Below are 16901 nucleotides of genomic sequence, written 5' to 3'. Positions count from 1 at the left end.
AACGGTGTCTGCCCCTGCCTGGTGTTTGTCCTCAACTGAATAAAGTTGAGCTTCATCCTTCTGGCTCTCATTAAGTGCTGTTATTTTAAAAATTGGTGGTTAGGGCCTATTAACGGTGTCTGCCCCTCCCTGGTGTTTGCCCTCAACTGAATAAAGCTGAGCTTCAACCTTCTGGCTTTGGGCCTATAGTATCAGATATTAAACTGCATTTGGCCTTCAACTTTGGTTACGGCCTACTAACGGTGTCTGCCCCTGCCTGGTGTTTTTCCTCAACTGAATAAAGCTGAGCTTCATCCTTCTGGCTCTCATTAAGTGCTGTGTTTTGAAAAATTGGTGGTTAGGGCCTACTAACGGTGTCTGCCCCTCCCTGGTGTTTTTCCTCAACTGAATAAAGCTGAGCTTCAACCTTCTGGCTCTCATTAAGTGCTGTTATTTTAAAAATTGGTGGTTAGGGCCTACTAACGGTGTCTGCCCCTCCCTGGTGTTTGCCCTCAACTGAATAAAGCTGAGCTTTATCCTTCTGGCTCTCATTAAGTGCTGTGTTTTCAAAAATTGGTGGTTAGGGCCTACTAACGGTGTCTGCCCCTCCCTGGTGTTTGCTCTCAACTGAATAAAGCTGAGCTTCAACCTTCTGGCTTTGGACCTATAGTATCAGATATTAAACTGCATTTGGCCTTCAACTTTGGTTACGGCCTAATAACGGTGTCTGCCCCTGCCTGGTGTTTGTCCTCAACTGAATAAAGCTGAGCTTCATCCTTCTGGCTCTCATTAAGTGCTGTTATTTAAAAAATTGGTGGTTAGGGCCTACTAACGGTGTCTGCCCCTCCCTGGTGTTTTTCCTCAACTGAATGAAGCTGAGCTTCAACCTTCTGGCTCTCATTAAGTGCTGTTATTTTAAAAATTGGTGGTTAGGGCCTACTAACGGTGTCTGCCCCTCCCTGGTGTTTGCCCTCAACTGAATAAAGCTGAGCTTCAACCTTCTGGCTCTCATTAAGTGCTGTTATTTTAAAAATTGGTGGTTAGGGCCTACTAACGGTGTCTGCCCCTCCCTGGTGTTTTTCCTCAACTGAATAAAGGTGAGCTTCAACCTTCTGGCTCTCATTAAGTGCTGTTATTTTAAAAATTGGTGGTTAGGGCCTATTAACGGTGTCTGCCCCTCCCTGGTGTTTGCCCTCAACTGAATAAAGCTGAGCTTCAACCTTCTGGCTCTCATTAAGTGCTGTTATTTTAAAAATTGGTGGTTAGGGCCTACTAACGGTGTCTGCCCCTGCCTGGTGTTTTTCCTCAACTGAATAAAGCTGAGCTTCATCCTTCTGGCTCTCATTAAGTGCTGTGTTTTGAAAAATTGGTGGTTAGGGCCTACTAACGGTGTCTGCCCCTCCCTGGTGTTTTTCCACAACTGAATAAAGCTGAGCTTCAACCTTCTGGCTCTCATTAAGTGCTGTTATTTTAAAAATTGGTGGTTAGGGCCTACTAACGGTGTCTGCCCCTCCCTGGTGTTTGCCCTCAACTGAATAAAGCTGAGCTTCATCCTTCTGGCTCTCATTAAGTGCTGTGTTTTCAAAAATTGGTGGTTAGGGCCTACTAACGGTGTCTGCCCCTCCCTGGTGTTTGCTCTCAACTGAATAAAGCTGAGCTTCAACCTTCTGGCTTTGGGCCTATAGTATCAGATATTAAACTGCATTTGGCCTTCAACTTTGGTTACGGCCTAATAACGGTGTCTGCCCCTGCCTGGTGTTTGTCCTCAACTGAATAAAGCTGAGCTTCATCCTTCTGGCTCTCATTAAGTGCTGTTATTTAAAAAATTGGTGGTTAGGGCCTACTAACGGTGTCTGCCCCTCCCTGGTGTTTTTCCTCAACTGAATAAAGCTGAGCTTCAACCTTCTGGCTCTCATTAAGTGCTGTTATTTTAAAAATTGGTGGTTAGGGCCTATTAACGGTGTCTGCCCCTCCCTGGTGTTTGCCCTCAACTGAATAAAGCTGAGCTTCAACCTTCTGGCTTTGGGCCTATAGTATCAGATATTAAACTGCATTTGGCCTTCAACTTTGGTTACGGCCTACGAACGGTGTCTGCCCCTGCCTGGTGTTTTTCCTCAACTGAATAAAGCTGAGCTTCAATCTTCTGGCTCTCATTAAGTTCTGTTATTTTAAAAATTGGTGGTTAGGGCCTACTAACGGTGTCTGCCCCTCCCTGGTGTTTGCCCTCAACTGAATAAAGCTGAGCTTCAACCTTCTGGCTCTCATTAAGTGCTGTTATTTTAAAAATTGGTGGTTAGGGCCTACTAACGGTGTCTGCCCCTCCCTGGTGTTTTTCCTCTACTGAATAAAGCTGAGCTTCAACCTTCTGGCTCTCATTAAGTGCTGTTATTTTAAAAATTGGTGGTTAGGGCCTATTAACGGTGTCTGCCCCTCCCTGGTGTTTGCCCTCAACTGAATAAAGCTGAGCTTCAACCTTCTGGCTTTGGGCCTATAGTATCAGATATTAAACTGCATTTGGCCTTCAACTTTGGTTATGGCCTACTAACGGTGTCTGCCCCTGCCTGGTGTTTTTCCTCAACTGAATAAAGCTGAGCTTCATCCTTCTGGCTCTCATTAAGTGCTGTGTTTTGAAAAATTGGTGGTTAGGGCCTACTAACGGTGTCTGCCCCTCCCTGGTGTTTTTCCTCAACTGAATAAAGCAGAGCTTCAACCTTCTGGCTCTCATTAAGTGCTGTTATTTTAAAAATTGGTGGTTAGGGCCTACTAACGGTGTCTGCCCCTCCCTGGTGTTTGCCCTCAACTGAATAAAGCTGAGCTTCATCCTTCTGGCTCTCATTAAGTGCTGTGTTTTCAAAAATTGGTGGTTAGGGCCTACTAACGGTGTCTGCCCCTCCCTGGTGTTTGCTCTCAACTGAATAAAGCTGAGCTTCAACCTTCTGGCTTTGGACCTATAGTATCAGATATTAAACTGCATTTGGCCTTCAACTTTGGTTACGGCCTAATAACGGTGTCTGCCCCTGCCTGGTGTTTGTCCTCAACTGAATAAAGCTGAGCTTCATCCTTCTGGCTCTCATTAAGTGCTGTTATTTAAAAAATTGGTGGTTAGGGCCTACTAACGGTGTCTGCCCCTCCCTGGTGTTTTTCCTCAACTGAATGAAGCTGAGCTTCAACCTTCTGGCTCTCATTAAGTGCTGTTATTTTAAAAATTGGTGGTTAGGGCCTACTAACGGTGTCTGCCCCTCCCTGGTGTTTGCCCTCAACTGAATAAAGCTGAGCTTCAACCTTCTGGCTCTCATTAAGTGCTGTTATTTTAAAAATTGGTGGTTAGGGCCTATTAACGGTGTCTGCCCCTCCCTGGTGTTTGCCCTCAACTGAATAAAGCTGAGCTTCAACCTTCTGGCTCTCATTAAGTGCTGTTATTTTAAAAATTGGTGGTTAGGGCCTACTAACGGTGTCTGCCCCTGCCTGGTGTTTTTCCTCAACTGAATAAAGCTGAGCTTCATCCTTCTGGCTCTCATTAAGTGCTGTGTTTTGAAAAATTGGTGGTTAGGGCCTACTAACGGTGTCTGCCCCTCCCTGGTGTTTTTCCACAACTGAATAAAGCTGAGCTTCAACCTTCTGGCTCTCATTAAGTGCTGTTATTTTAAAAATTGGTGGTTAGGGCCTACTAACGGTGTCTGCCCCTCCCTGGTGTTTGCCCTCAACTGAATAAAGCTGAGCTTCATCCTTCTGGCTCTCATTAAGTGCTGTGTTTTCAAAAATTGGTGGTTAGGGCCTACTAACGGTGTCTGCCCCTCCCTGGTGTTTGCTCTCAACTGAATAAAGCTGAGCTTCAACCTTCTGGCTTTGGGCGTATAGTATCAGATATTAAACTGCATTTGGCCTTCAACTTTGGTTACGGCCTAATAACGGTGTCTGCCCCTGCCTGGTGTTTGTCCTCAACTGAATAAAGCTGAGCTTCAACCTTCTGGCTCTCATTAAGTGCTGTTATTTTAAAAATTGGTGGTTAGGGCCTATTAACGGTGTCTGCCCCTCCCTGGTGTTTGCCCTCAACTGAATAAAGCTGAGCTTCAACCTTCTGGCTTTGGGCCTATAGTATCAGATATTAAACTGCATTTGGCCTTCAACTTTGGTTACGGCCTACGAACGGTGTCTGCCCCTGCCTGGTGTTTTTCCTCAACTGAATAAAGCTGAGCTTCAATCTTCTGGCTCTCATTAAGTTCTGTTATTTTAAAAATTGGTGGTTAGGGCCTACTAACGGTGTCTGCCCCTCCCTGGTGTTTGCCCTCAACTGAATAAAGCTGAGCTTCAACCTTCTGGCTCTCATTAAGTGCTGTTATTTTAAAAATTGGTGGTTAGGGCCTACTAACGGTGTCTGCCCCTCCCTGGTGTTTTTCCTCAACTGAATAAAGCTGAGCTTCAACCTTCTGGCTCTCATTAAGTGCTGTTATTTTAAAAATTGGTGGTTAGGGCCTATTAACGGTGTCTGCCCCTCCCTGGTGTTTGCCCTCAACTGAATAAAGCTGAGCTTCAACCTTCTGGCTTTGGGCCTATAGTATCAGATATTAAACTGCATTTGGCCTTCAACTTTGGTTACGGCCTACTAACGGTGTCTGCCCCTGCCTGGTGTTTTTCCTCAACTGAATAAAGCTGAGCTTCATCCTTCTGGCTCTCATTAAGTGCTGTGTTTTGAAAAATTGGTGGTTAGGGCCTACTAACGGTGTCTGCCCCTCCCTGGTGTTTTTCCTCAACTGAATAAAGCTGAGCTTCAACCTTCTGGCTCTCATTAAGTGCTGTTATTTTAAAAATTGGTGGTTAGGGCCTACTAACGGTGTCTGCCCCTCCCTGGTGTTTGCCCTCAACTGAATAAAGCTGAGCTTCATCCTTCTGGCTCTCATTAAGTGCTGTGTTTTCAAAAATTGGTGGTTAGGGCCTACTAACGGTGTCTGCCCCTCCCTGGTGTTTGCTCTCAACTGAATAAAGCTGAGCTTCAACCTTCTGGCTTTGGACCTATAGTATCAGATATTAAACTGCATTTGGCCTTCAACTTTGGTTACGGCCTAATAACGGTGTCTGCCCCTGCCTGGTGTTTGTCCTCAACTGAATAAAGCTGAGCTTCATCCTTCTGGCTCTCATTAAGTGCTGTTATTTTAAAAATTGGTGGTTAGGGCCTACTAACGGTGTCTGCCCCTCCCTGGTGTTATTCCTCAACTGAATGAAGCTGAGCTTCAACCTTCTGGCTCTCATTAAGTGCTGTTATTTTAAAAATTGGTGGTTAGGGCCTACTAACGGTGTCTGCTCCTCCCTGGTGTTTGCCCTCAACTGAATAAAGCTGAGCTTCAACCTTCTGGCTCTCATTAAGTGCTGTTATTTTAAAAATTGGTGGTTAGGGCCTACTAACGGTGTCTGCCCCTCCCTGGTGTTTTTCCTCAACTGAATAAAGGTGAGCTTCAACCTTCTGGCTCTCATTAAGTGCTGTTATTTTAAAAATTGGTGGTTAGGGCCTATTAACGGTGTCTGCCCCTGCCTGGTGTTTTTCCTCAACTGAATAAAGCTGAGCTTCATCCTTCTGGCTCTCATTAAGTGCTGTGTTTTCAAAAATTGGTGGTTAGGGCCTACTAACGGTGTCTGCCCCTCCCTGGTGTTTTTCCACAACTGAATAAAGCTGAGCTTCAACCTTCTGGCTCTCATTAAGTGCTGTTATTTTAAAAATTGGTGGTTAGGGCCTACTAACGGTGTCTGCCCCTCCCTGGTGTTTGCCCTCAACTGAATAAAGCTGAGCTTCAACCTTCTGGCTCTCATTAAGTGCTGTTATTTTAAAAATTGGTGGTTAGGGCCTACTAACGGTGTCTGCCCCTGCCTGGTGTTTTTCCTCAACTGAATAAAGCTGAGCTTCATCCTTCTGGCTCTCATTAAGTGCTGTGTTTTCAAAAATTGGTGGTTAGGGCCTACTAACGGTGTCTGCCCCTCCCTGGTGTTTGCTCTCAACTGAATAAAGCTGAGCTTCAACCTTCTGGCTTTGGGCCTATAGTATCAGATATTAAACTGCATTTGGCCTTCAACTTTGGTTACGGCCTAATAACGGTGTCTGCCCCTGCCTGGTGTTTGTCCTCAACTGAATAAAGCTGAGCTTCATCCTTCTGGCTCTCATTAAGTGCTGTTATTTAAAAAATTGGTGGTTAGGGCCTACTAACGGTGTCTTCCCCTCCCTGGTGTTTTTCCTCAACTGAATAAAGCTGAGCTTTAACCTTCTGGCTCTCATTAAGTGCTGTTATTTTAAAAATTGGTGGTTAGGGCCTATTAACGGTGTCTGCCCCTCCCTGGTGTTTGCCCTCAACTGAATAAAGCTGAGCTTCAACCTTCTGGCTTTGGGCCTATAGTATCAGATATTAAACTGCATTTGGCCTTCAACTTTGGTTACGGCCTACGAACGGTGTCTGCCCCTGCCTGGTGTTTTTCCTCAACTGAATAAAGCTGAGCTTCAATCTTCTGGCTCTCATTAAGTGCTGTTATTTTAAAAATTGGTGGTTAGGGCCTACTAACGGTGTCTGCCCCTCCCTGGTGTTTGCCCTCAACTGAATAAAGCTGAGCTTCAACCTTCTGGCTCTCATTAAGTGCTGTTATTTTAAAAATTGGTGGTTAAGGCCTACTAACGGTGTCTGCCCCTCCCTGGTGTTTTTCCTCAACTGAATAAAGCTGAGCTTCAACCTTCTGGCTCTCATTAAGTGCTGTTATTTTAAAAATTGGTGGTTAGGGCCTATTAACGGTGTCTGCCCCTCCCTGGTGTTTGCCCTCAACTGAATAAAGCTGAGCTTCAACCTTCTGGCTTTGGGCCTATAGTATCAGATATTAAACTGCATTTGGCCTTCAACTTTGGTTACGGCCTACTAACGGTGTCTGCCCCTGCCTGGTGTTTTTCCTCAACTGAATAAAGCTGAGCTTCAATCTTCTGGCTCTCATTAAGTGCTGTTATTTTAAAAATTGGTGGTTAGGGCCTACTAACGGTGTCTGCCCCTCCCTGGTGTTTGCCCTCAACTGAATAAAGCTGAGCTTCAACCTTCTGGCTCTCATTAAGTGCTGTTATTTTAAAAATTGGTGGTTAGGGCCTACTAACGGTGTCTGCCCCTCCCTGGTGTTTTTCCTCAACTGAATAAAGCTGAGCTTCATCCTTCTGGCTCTCATTAAGTGCTGTGTTTTCAAAAATTGGTGGTTAGGGCCTACTAACGGTGTCTGCCCCTCCCTGGTGTTTTTCCTCAACTGAATAAAGCTGAGCTTCAACCTTCTGGCTCTCATTAAGTGCTGTTATTTTAAAAATTGGTGGTTAGGGCCTACTAACGGTGTCTGCCCCTCCCTGGTGTTTGCCCTCAACTGAATAAAGCTGAGCTTCATCCTTCTGGCTCTCATTAAGTGCTGTGTTTTCAAAAATTGGTGGTTAGGGCCTACTAACAGTGTCTGCCCCTCCCTGGTGTTTGCTCTCAACTGAATAAAGCTGAGCTTCAACCTTCTGGTTTGGGCCTATAGTATCAGATATTAAACTGCATTTGGCCTTCAACTTTGGTTACGGCCTAATAACGGTGTCTGCCCCTGCCTGGTGTTTGTCCTCCACTGAATAAAGCTGAGCTTCATCCTTCTGGCTCTCATTAAGTGCTGTTATTTTAAAAATTGGTGGTTAGGGCCTACTAACGGTGTCTGCCCCTCCCTGGTGTTTGCCCTCAACTGAATAAAGCTGAGCTTCAACCTTCTGGCTCTCATTAAGTGCTGTTATTTTAAAAATTGGTGGTTAGGGCCTACTAACGGTGTCTGCCCCTCCCTGGTGTTTTTCCTCAACTGAATAAAGCTGAGCTTCAACCTTCTGGCTCTCATTAAGTGCTGTTATTTTAAAAATTGGTGGTTAGGGCCTATTAACGGTGTCTGCCCCTCCCTGGTGTTTGCCCTCAACTGAATAAAGCTGAGCTTCAACCTTCTGGCTTTGGGCCTATAGTATCAGATATTAAACTGCATTTGGCCTTCAACTTTGGTTACGGCCTACTAACGGTGTCTGCCCCTGCCTGGTGTTTTTCCTCAACTGAATAAAGCTGAGCTTCAACCTTCTGGCTCTCATTAAGTGCTGTTATTTTAAAAATTGGTGGTTAGGGCCTACTAACGGTGTCTGCCCCTCCCTGGTGTTTGCCCTCAACTGAATAAAGCTGAGCTTCAACCTTCTGGCTCTCATTAAGTGCTGTTATTTTAAAAATTGGTGGTTAGGGCCTACTAACGGTGTCTGCCCCTCCCTGGTGTTTTTCCTCAACTGAATAAAGCTGAGCTTCAACCTTCTGGCTCTCATTAAGTGCTGTTATTTTAAAAATTGGTGGTTAGGGCCTATTAACGGTGTCTGCCCCTCCCTGGTGTTTGCCCTCAACTGAATAAAGCTGAGCTTCAACCTTCTGGCTTTGGGCCTATAGTATCAGATATTAAACTGCATTTGGCCTACTAGTGTGGTTGGGCCCTTAAAACAGTGTCTGCTGCTCCTGGGTTTGCTACTCCACTGAACAAAGCAATGCTGCCTGTTTAGTCCTGTCCTGTTACCAATTTTGAACTGCATTTAGCCTACTTTATTCTTTGGCCCTATATCTGTTTACTCCTCATCCTGCCCATTGCCCAGCCACTGCTAGATGAGTCTGCTGGTACATTGACCTAGACCACTACATTCCCCTTGCACTCTACACAGCCAGAATCTGACCCTGCTGAAAGTAAGGTTCCCCTTCCCGCATGTTATACCACCTTACACAGGGACAAAGAGGAAGGTGCAGATGAAAGTGCAGGTTCCTTCATCAGGTGGGGGGGGCATACTCGTTGGCGATGTCACTGGCACAGGGCCCCTCAGAGTACGCAAAAGTGTCGCTGCTGGTGGGAGGCGCCCCCGCCGTGCAAACACACCGCTGTACTTTGAGGGGCCCTGTGCCAGTGCTAATGCGAACAAGTGTGCCCCCCTGCTTGCTCAGGATCACAGCACTTGCAACGTTGAAATACTTTCCTCTCCCTGCTCCACCGCCGTGACGTAGTCCACGATTCCTGGGCCCACTAAAACCTTGAACCAGCCCTACCCCCCACAAATTTGCCAAATGACCCCCAAGTTCCATTGAACAACTATTATTATAAAGTTAATTAAGATTGACAAGCTTCAGAAACAAGAATGGATGTTTTTGGCATTAAAATGGGCACTGTAGGTGTTTTCCTGGCCTCCACTCACTGCCGACTATGCTTCCCCATTGACTTGCATTGGGTTTCGTGTTTCGGTCGATCCCCGACTTTTAGCGATAATCGGCCGACTGCACTCGACTCGACTCTGGACAAAGTCGGGTTTCACAAAACCCGACTCGACCTTAAAAAAATGAAAGTCGCTCAACCCTAAAGTTGATCACATATTATGTGAACATCCTCACCTTGCACCTGAAATATCATAGATCTGAAACTTTTGTGATGCTGTAATTGACAATTTTCCATGTGGGGAATTTTCCGTGTGGGGAATTTTCCATGTGGGGAATTTTCCATGTGGGGAATTTTCCGTGGGGAATTTTCCGTGTGGGGAATTTTCCGTGTGGGGAATTTTCCTGTGTGCATTTTTCATGTGGGCAATTTTCCTGTGTGCAATTTTCCTGTGTGCATTTTTCTGGTCACCGCATTCTCATATGAACATTCAGTTGAAGAGTAGTGCAGAACAGAAAACCCCCAGCTCCCTGCAACTCAATAGCTAAACAAGTCACTAGCAAATCAGAGGCTGGCAGCTGACATCAGTTTGCCAAACTTTATCAGCACATGGTCTGTATCATGCGCCACCTGCCCCTCCTTCATCAACCATGGAGTAGAAGTGAAGCTTTATGGGCACCAGTTCTAATACATCTATATATGTCTCTCTCTAGTCAACATATGTGGAATAGCCTTTTGCAGCAAATGTTGGAGGTGCTACACTTTAGACATCGCTTAGAATGTGTGTGCAGAACAAAGAAAAATAGCACTCACCAGGAGCGATCGCATTGTCCTGATGGCCTATATGGAGGCTCCCGGCCCTAAGATGGCTGTGGGGTTCTTCCGGGTCCTGCAGGGAATGTGGCTTGCGCTGGCATGCCTCCTTCCGGCCTGTCAGAGCCTGACCTGATACTCTGCAGTGCAGAGTGTCAGATCAGCGATCTGATGTAATACAGTAATGTCCCATCCTGGAACAATGTGAAAACGCTAAAAACAAATTACAAAGTGTAAAAATATATTTTTTTAAATCCCTAAAACAATTCTTTAATCTAGCATGTGTGTTTGTAGGAGTGGTTAGTGGGGGAGAGGAAATCTGGACCGTTTGCTTCTCCCCCACAACCCCCCCCCGCTAGCCGCTCCTCCAATCATGCATGCTGGATTAAAGAATTGTTTACCACAGCTCATGGTGAGTGCTATTTTTCTTTGTTTTGCACACATTTTATTAAATAAAAGGCCAAGGTGGGGGACATTGTTAAAGGAAGAGGGCAGGATGGGGACATTATTGAAGAAAGGGGTCAGGATGGGGGACATTGTTAAATAAAGAAGCAAGAATGAGGACATTATTAAAGAAAGGGGACAAGATGGGGGACATTATTACAGGAAAGGGGCCAGGATGGCCGCTGTCAGTAGTGACAACGACATATAGGGGCATTGAGCAGAGAGGGGGCTCCCTGCGCGCTTCCATCAGGACAACGCAATGCGATCGCATTGTCCTGATGGTCTCTATGGATGCTTCCGGCCCCAAGATGGCCACGGGGTCCTTCCGGGTCTTGCAGAGACGGTGGCTTGTGAGCACCTGCTGAGAGCAGACGCTGACATGCCTCCTTCCCTTCCTGTCAGTTCCTGACCTGATACTCTGCAGTGCAGAGTGTCAGATCAGCGATTTGATGTAATACGGTAATGTTAAATTTAACCTTCCCTTAAAATTATAGACTGTTCATGCCTTTGTCAGTGAACAAACTTATCAAATCAGCAAGGGATCAAATACTTATTTCCCCCACTGTATATAGCTCTAGCTGATGTGTATAATGTCACTTGTGGTAATATTAGTATTAGTACTCTGAGTTTTGAAAATGATCAATATAGTGATATTAATCAGTTACTATGTACAGTAGAGGTAATATGTGGTCTGGTCATGGTGTGGTGTATGTGATATTATTCTTATATTGGTCTTAGTATAGTGGATTTTGTCCAGTAGCAGTATAGTTTTTATATCTATGTGGTTATAATATATTTTCATTGTGATTTATTATTGGTATATTAGTTTTGATATAACAGACTTGTTCAGCAACAATATGGTAAATTTCTTAATGGGTAATGTATGAGCACTTTTTGTAAGTATTACTTAGAAAATGATCTTAATGATATGGTTTCTATAATATATACTTATTTTATCTGTAGCCCTTTTTTAAGATTGGGGGAAACAACACATATGCCTCTACAGTAGAGGATTTAGAATACTACATGAACTCATACATCTGCCCAACTGGCTGATGTGGGCCCAGATCCAGGATTTACAATTGGGACCATAGAACTCTAGTTACGTCATTAGCCTGGGGAACGCAAAAAAAAAAATCTTAAAAAATCATTGTGCTAATAAAACGCAAATTAAACCTAATCTTTAATGGAATAAAGGTCCTTAACTAAAATCTAGCTAATGTGAATATTGAGATAGTACACAATTCAGAAGTCTATTACAATTTTGATTTAATACCAATAATGCTTTTTGTTTTTTTTGGATATGCTTTATAGATTAGGAAATGGATTCTAACACCCTGAATATTTGTGGATTCAATTTATGCAAATCCAGCAAATTTATGGCCAGCCTTTTGATGTGCCTTTTTGTTTTGTGAACATGCACTTAGAGATAAGCAAAAAATTGTAAGCTAATCAAATTCACCACAATTTCCCCTAAAACTGGGATTCAAACTAACTGAATTTTTAGCTGATTTGATTAGTGCAAATCCAGCAAAATGGTGACCAGCTGGATTTAAATAATAAAAAACTAACTCTTACATTCACCTCTTCTCAATGCCATTGCCGACTAGGCCCTGGGTGTTGCATATCACATGACCACGTATATCATTTACTCATTAACATGAATTGTATTGTATGAAGAGTGTGTAGTCTCTACTAGGGTTGAGCGACCTTGACTTTTTTAGGGTCGAGTCATGTTTCGCGAAACCCGACTGTTGGAAAAGTCGAGTCGGGCGAAATCGGCCGATTACAGCGCAAAGTCGAGGATCGGCCGGAACACGAAACCCTAAGCACGTCAATGGGTATTATATTTATTTATTTATTTTTTTATTTTTTTTTTCTCTCTCTCTCTCTCTCTCTCTCCTCCGTCCCAGCACAGAAAATTTTGTTAAACACATTCCAAATCGCTACTGCGCACAAGCGATAAAATGATGGGCGTGCACGCCCTAACCCCTATGTCATCACTCTGCCCACGCTCCTTCATTGGCTGAAAAAATGGCGCTAAACGCGTCATATGAAACGCGACTTTGGCGCCAAGATCGCGTACCGCATGGCCGACCCCACACAGGGATCGGGTCGGGTTTCATGAGACTTACGACTTATGAAAATGAACGATCTGTTTCGCTCAACCCTAGTCTCTACAATTTAGAATATTCAAGTAGCGTCTCAAAGTAGAAAATGTCTTGAACTCTACCACCACCTATTGGATTCAGCCACTCTGAAAATCAGTATAGACACTTTAATGAGCTTGAGGTTGAGTTATATCAATCGTTTTATTTTCAGTTATGGGTTACTTAAAGCACGTGACTTTTTTTATTTATCCCATATAAATATACATAAAAAAACAGCTGAAAAACTTACCAGAATTTCTTTTTAAGAGTAAACATCTTAGTAATAGGGCAGAACACATCAGCAGAAAAAAGATCCATCGCCAAGGATTCCATTCATTGTAAAAATTACTATATTTGAGAAAAAGAAATATGCTGTAACAACCATGTCTGACCATTTCCATGGCAGTGGATACATTAGTTGGCATTATGGTAGGAAACAAAAAAATTTCTAACGGTTACTTGTAGAAATATAGTCGGAAGCTGAATATTTACAATGCTTTAATCCCTTTCCAATGTTTGCCCATTAAAAATAAACACATTAAAAAAATGAATATATTTGGTATTGTCACATATATGAAAGTCCAATTTAGCAAATACTCATTTCTCACTGCAAAATGCAAATACATTTATATAATTATACAATGTGATTTTCTGGATTTTATTTTTGATATTCTAACTCTCAATATTAAAATTAACCTACCCTTAAAGTTATAGACTATTCATGTCTTTGTCAGTGGGCAAACTTACAAAATCAGCAAGAGATCAAATACTTATTTCCCCCCACTGTATCATTTGTTTACATCTTATCTTTCCTTTGTGATTAACCCCTTCACCCGCGGAGCTGTTTTAGTTTTTCGCTCCCCTTCTTTCCAGAGCCATAACTTTTATATTTTTCTGTTAATTTGGCCATGTGGGGGCTTATTTTTTGCGGGAAAAGTTGCACTTTTGAACGATATAATTGGTTTAAGCATGTTGTGTAGCAGAAAATGGGGAAAAAATTCCAAGTGTAATGAAATTGCAAAAAAGTGCAATCCCACACTTGTTTTTTGTTTGGCTTTTTTGCTAGGTTCACTAAATGCTAAACTGACCTGCCATTATGATTCTCCAGGTCATTACGAGTTCATAAACACCAAACATATCTAGGTTCTCTTTTATCTAAGTGGTAAAAAAATTCCAAAGTTTGCTTAAAAAAAAAGTGCACAATTTTCCGATAACGGTAGCGTCTCCATTTTTCGTGATCTGGGGTCGAGTGAGGGCTTATTTTTTGCGTGCCGAGCTGATGTTTTTAATGATACCATATTGGTGCAGATACTTTCTTTTAATTTTAATGCAATGTTGCGGCAACCAAAAAAGCGTAATTTTGGCGTTTTGATTTTTTTTCTCGCTACGCCATTTAGCGATCTGGTTAATCCTTTTTTTTATTGATAGATCAGGTGATTCTGAACTCGGCAATACCAAATATGTGTAGGTTTGATTTTTTTTTAATTGTTTTATTTTGATTGGGGCGAAAGGGGGGTGATTTGAACTTTTATATTTTTTTAATTTTTTTATATTTTTAAACACATTTTTTAAAATTTTGGCATGCTTCAATAGCCTCCATGGGAGGCTAGAAGCATGCACTACTCGATCGCGTCTGCTACATAGAGAGGTGAGCACAGATCACCTCTATGCAGCTGAACTACAGGCTTGCTATGAGTGCCGACCACAGGGTGACGCTCATAGCAATCCGCCATCAACAACCATAAAGGTCTCAAGGAGACCTCTGGTTGTTATGGCAATGCACCGATGATCCCCGATCACGTGACGGGGTCAGCGGTGTGAGTACTTCTGGCCGCGTGGCCCCCAGCACTTGTTAAATGCCGCTGTCAGAGTTTGACAGCGGCATTTAACTAGTTAATGGGCACTGGCAGATCGCGATTCCGCTCTCGCCCATTGCACGCACATGTCAGCTCATCACCGGAGCCCACCTCAAAGTGGGAGATACTGCCAGCTGACGTACTATTCCTACTGCTGGCAGAAAGGGGTTAAAGTTTTATATGTAATGGTCCCGTCTTATGCTGCATTTAGACGGGCATGCTATGAATGCTCGTTTCAATCAGGCTGTCTAATTAGGACAGTAATCAATGAGCAAAATGCTCATTTTTTGGGTGCCATAATTTTTTTTCTTGTTAAAAATCATCGTTCTCGGCAGCACATTGTTTTATATCAAAAAGTAATGTGCTACCGATGACATGATATTCTATGTGCAAAGTGCACATAAACAGGCCATTAAATGAACAGCAATTAGCTTGCACGTAGCTAACTCTCACTTTTTTGGACTTGTTTTACCCTTCAAGAAGTTGTCCACTTTAGCTTTTATTTTCCCAAAGACGCACCGGTTGTTACTTGCTAATATAATATTATAAGAAGTACCAAGCCAATGCCTTGATTCGTGTAGTGCCGTTCTCTCAATTAGTCTAATCTTTATCAATGACTGTACTGGGCCCCAAAACCTAACATGACCATAAAGAAGGTACACAGAATGGAAAACCGGAAAACTAGTGCTGTGGGCATTGTTATTGATTGGATGCCACTACTAGACTAGTCTGGTCACATTTCCCTTCATCAGCGGGCAATTTGGGATGCCACGCAGTAGGTCATATATAGCGAACTAAAGAACTGGAAGGCAGTATACAAATCAACACATTGGCACATATCTTCTAGTAACATCATATTCGTTGGTGACCATATGCTGTTTTTAGCATATTTGGGGAAATAAGGTTTGACATTTCCAACCCCTTTAATACAAGAGGTAAAAATCTAAAATAACATGTTCTAGATAATTAAATTACTTATATATTTTTTTTTTGGGGGGGGGGGTAGGATTATTTTTGCTTAACAAACTAGGTAATCATTGCCTTTATGGTTTTGCTTTGCGTTAAAAAAAAATTTGACTGAAAACTTTATCTCATAAGAGAATTCCTCTGTTAGTAGTCAATGTGAAACATAGAGGATTTATGGAATATTTTTAAACATAAAGAATAGAGATGAGCAAATTGATTTACAGGATGATAGCTTCCTAATTAAAAAGAGTTGAAGGGGTAGGCAGGGACAGTTTGAAGCCTCCCGCCTGGCGGTCATGGAATACTGATATGGCTGCTGGACCAGGGTCCTGCAAATTAATTTGCTTGTTTTTAATAAAGACATAAAAAAACTAAAAAAATAACAAAATGTGTTTAAAAATATGTTTAACAAAAACTTAATGTAAACAATGAAAAAGGCAAAAAAACAGCCATTATAGATGCCAAAATGTTTAGCAATAAAGCTTAGGCTATGTGCACACGTTGTGGATTTTTTGCATTTCCACAGTGGTTTTTCCGCTCGGAAATGTTATAAATCCGCACTGGATTATTAAAGCAATGTTAATCAATGGCATTCCTGAATTGTTGTGCACATGCTGCAGAAATTTTCATCCTTATTCTCAGTGTTTTATTTTCCCCAGCATGTCAATTCTTTTTGGGGATCCGCAGTCTGCACTCCTTGACTTCCATTGAGTCAGTGAAATCCGCAGAAAACCACAGTTGTAAAAAGGTTTGCAGGTTTGCTGCGGATGTGCTGGCAAAAACGCTGCAGAAAAGGAGATGATGTCAGAAGGAGGAAGAGTGTGTGGGTGGAGAATATGTGTGTGGGTGGAGAATGTGTTGTGAATTTGGATTCTGGGCTCCCCCGGTGGCTACTGGTGGAATTGAACTTGTGACATCATCTTCCCTGTTCACCTGTTCTGATTAGATCTGGGTGTCGCTATATAACCTGGCTTCTCTGTTAGATGCTTGCCGGTCAACAATGTTATCAGAAGCCTCTCTGTGCTTGTTCCTGCTCCCAGACATCTACTAGATAAGTTGGACATTCGTCCATGTTTTGTTTTTGTATTTTGGTTCCAGTTCACAGCTGCAGTTTCGTTACTGTGTCTGGAAAGCTCTTGTTGATCAGGAATTGCCACTCTGGTATTATGAGTTAATGCCAGAGTCCTAAAGTAATTTCTGGATGTGTTTTGTTAGGGTTTTCTACTGACCATGAAAGTATGCTTTCTGTCTTCTGCTATCTAGAAAGCGGACCTCAAATTTGCTAAAACTATTTTCCTGCTGCGTTTGTTGTTTCATCTCATATCACCGCCAATATATGTGGGGGGCTTCTGTCTCCTTTTGGGCATTTCTCTAGAGGTGAGTCAGGTCTTATATTTCCCTCTGCTAGCATTATTTAGTTCTCCGGCCGGCGCTGGGCATATAGGGATAAAAAGTAGGACATGCTACCTGGCTACTTCTAGATGATGCGGTAGGTTTAGTTCATGGT

The 16901-nt window shown here is 43.0% G+C and overlaps 1 long non-coding RNA gene across 1 annotated transcript in view; it reads right to left on the bottom strand.

Moving 5' to 3' along the window:
* LOC143818059 (uncharacterized) overlaps window positions 1–16901 on the bottom strand; it is a 65572-nt gene that overhangs the window by 26599 nt on the left and 22072 nt on the right. Inside the window, exon 3 of the long non-coding RNA XR_013224290.1 lies at window positions 12823–12920. This is a non-coding gene — a long non-coding RNA (uncharacterized LOC143818059). The remainder of the gene's footprint in view (window positions 1–12822; window positions 12921–16901) is intronic.

Source organism: Ranitomeya variabilis, chromosome 3, assembly GCF_051348905.1.
Source record: "Ranitomeya variabilis isolate aRanVar5 chromosome 3, aRanVar5.hap1, whole genome shotgun sequence".
Classification (NCBI taxonomy): Eukaryota; Metazoa; Chordata; class Amphibia; order Anura; family Dendrobatidae; genus Ranitomeya; species Ranitomeya variabilis.
The sequence above is the reverse complement of the archived record's forward strand: the minus strand, read 5'-3'. Positions and strand labels throughout refer to the sequence as shown.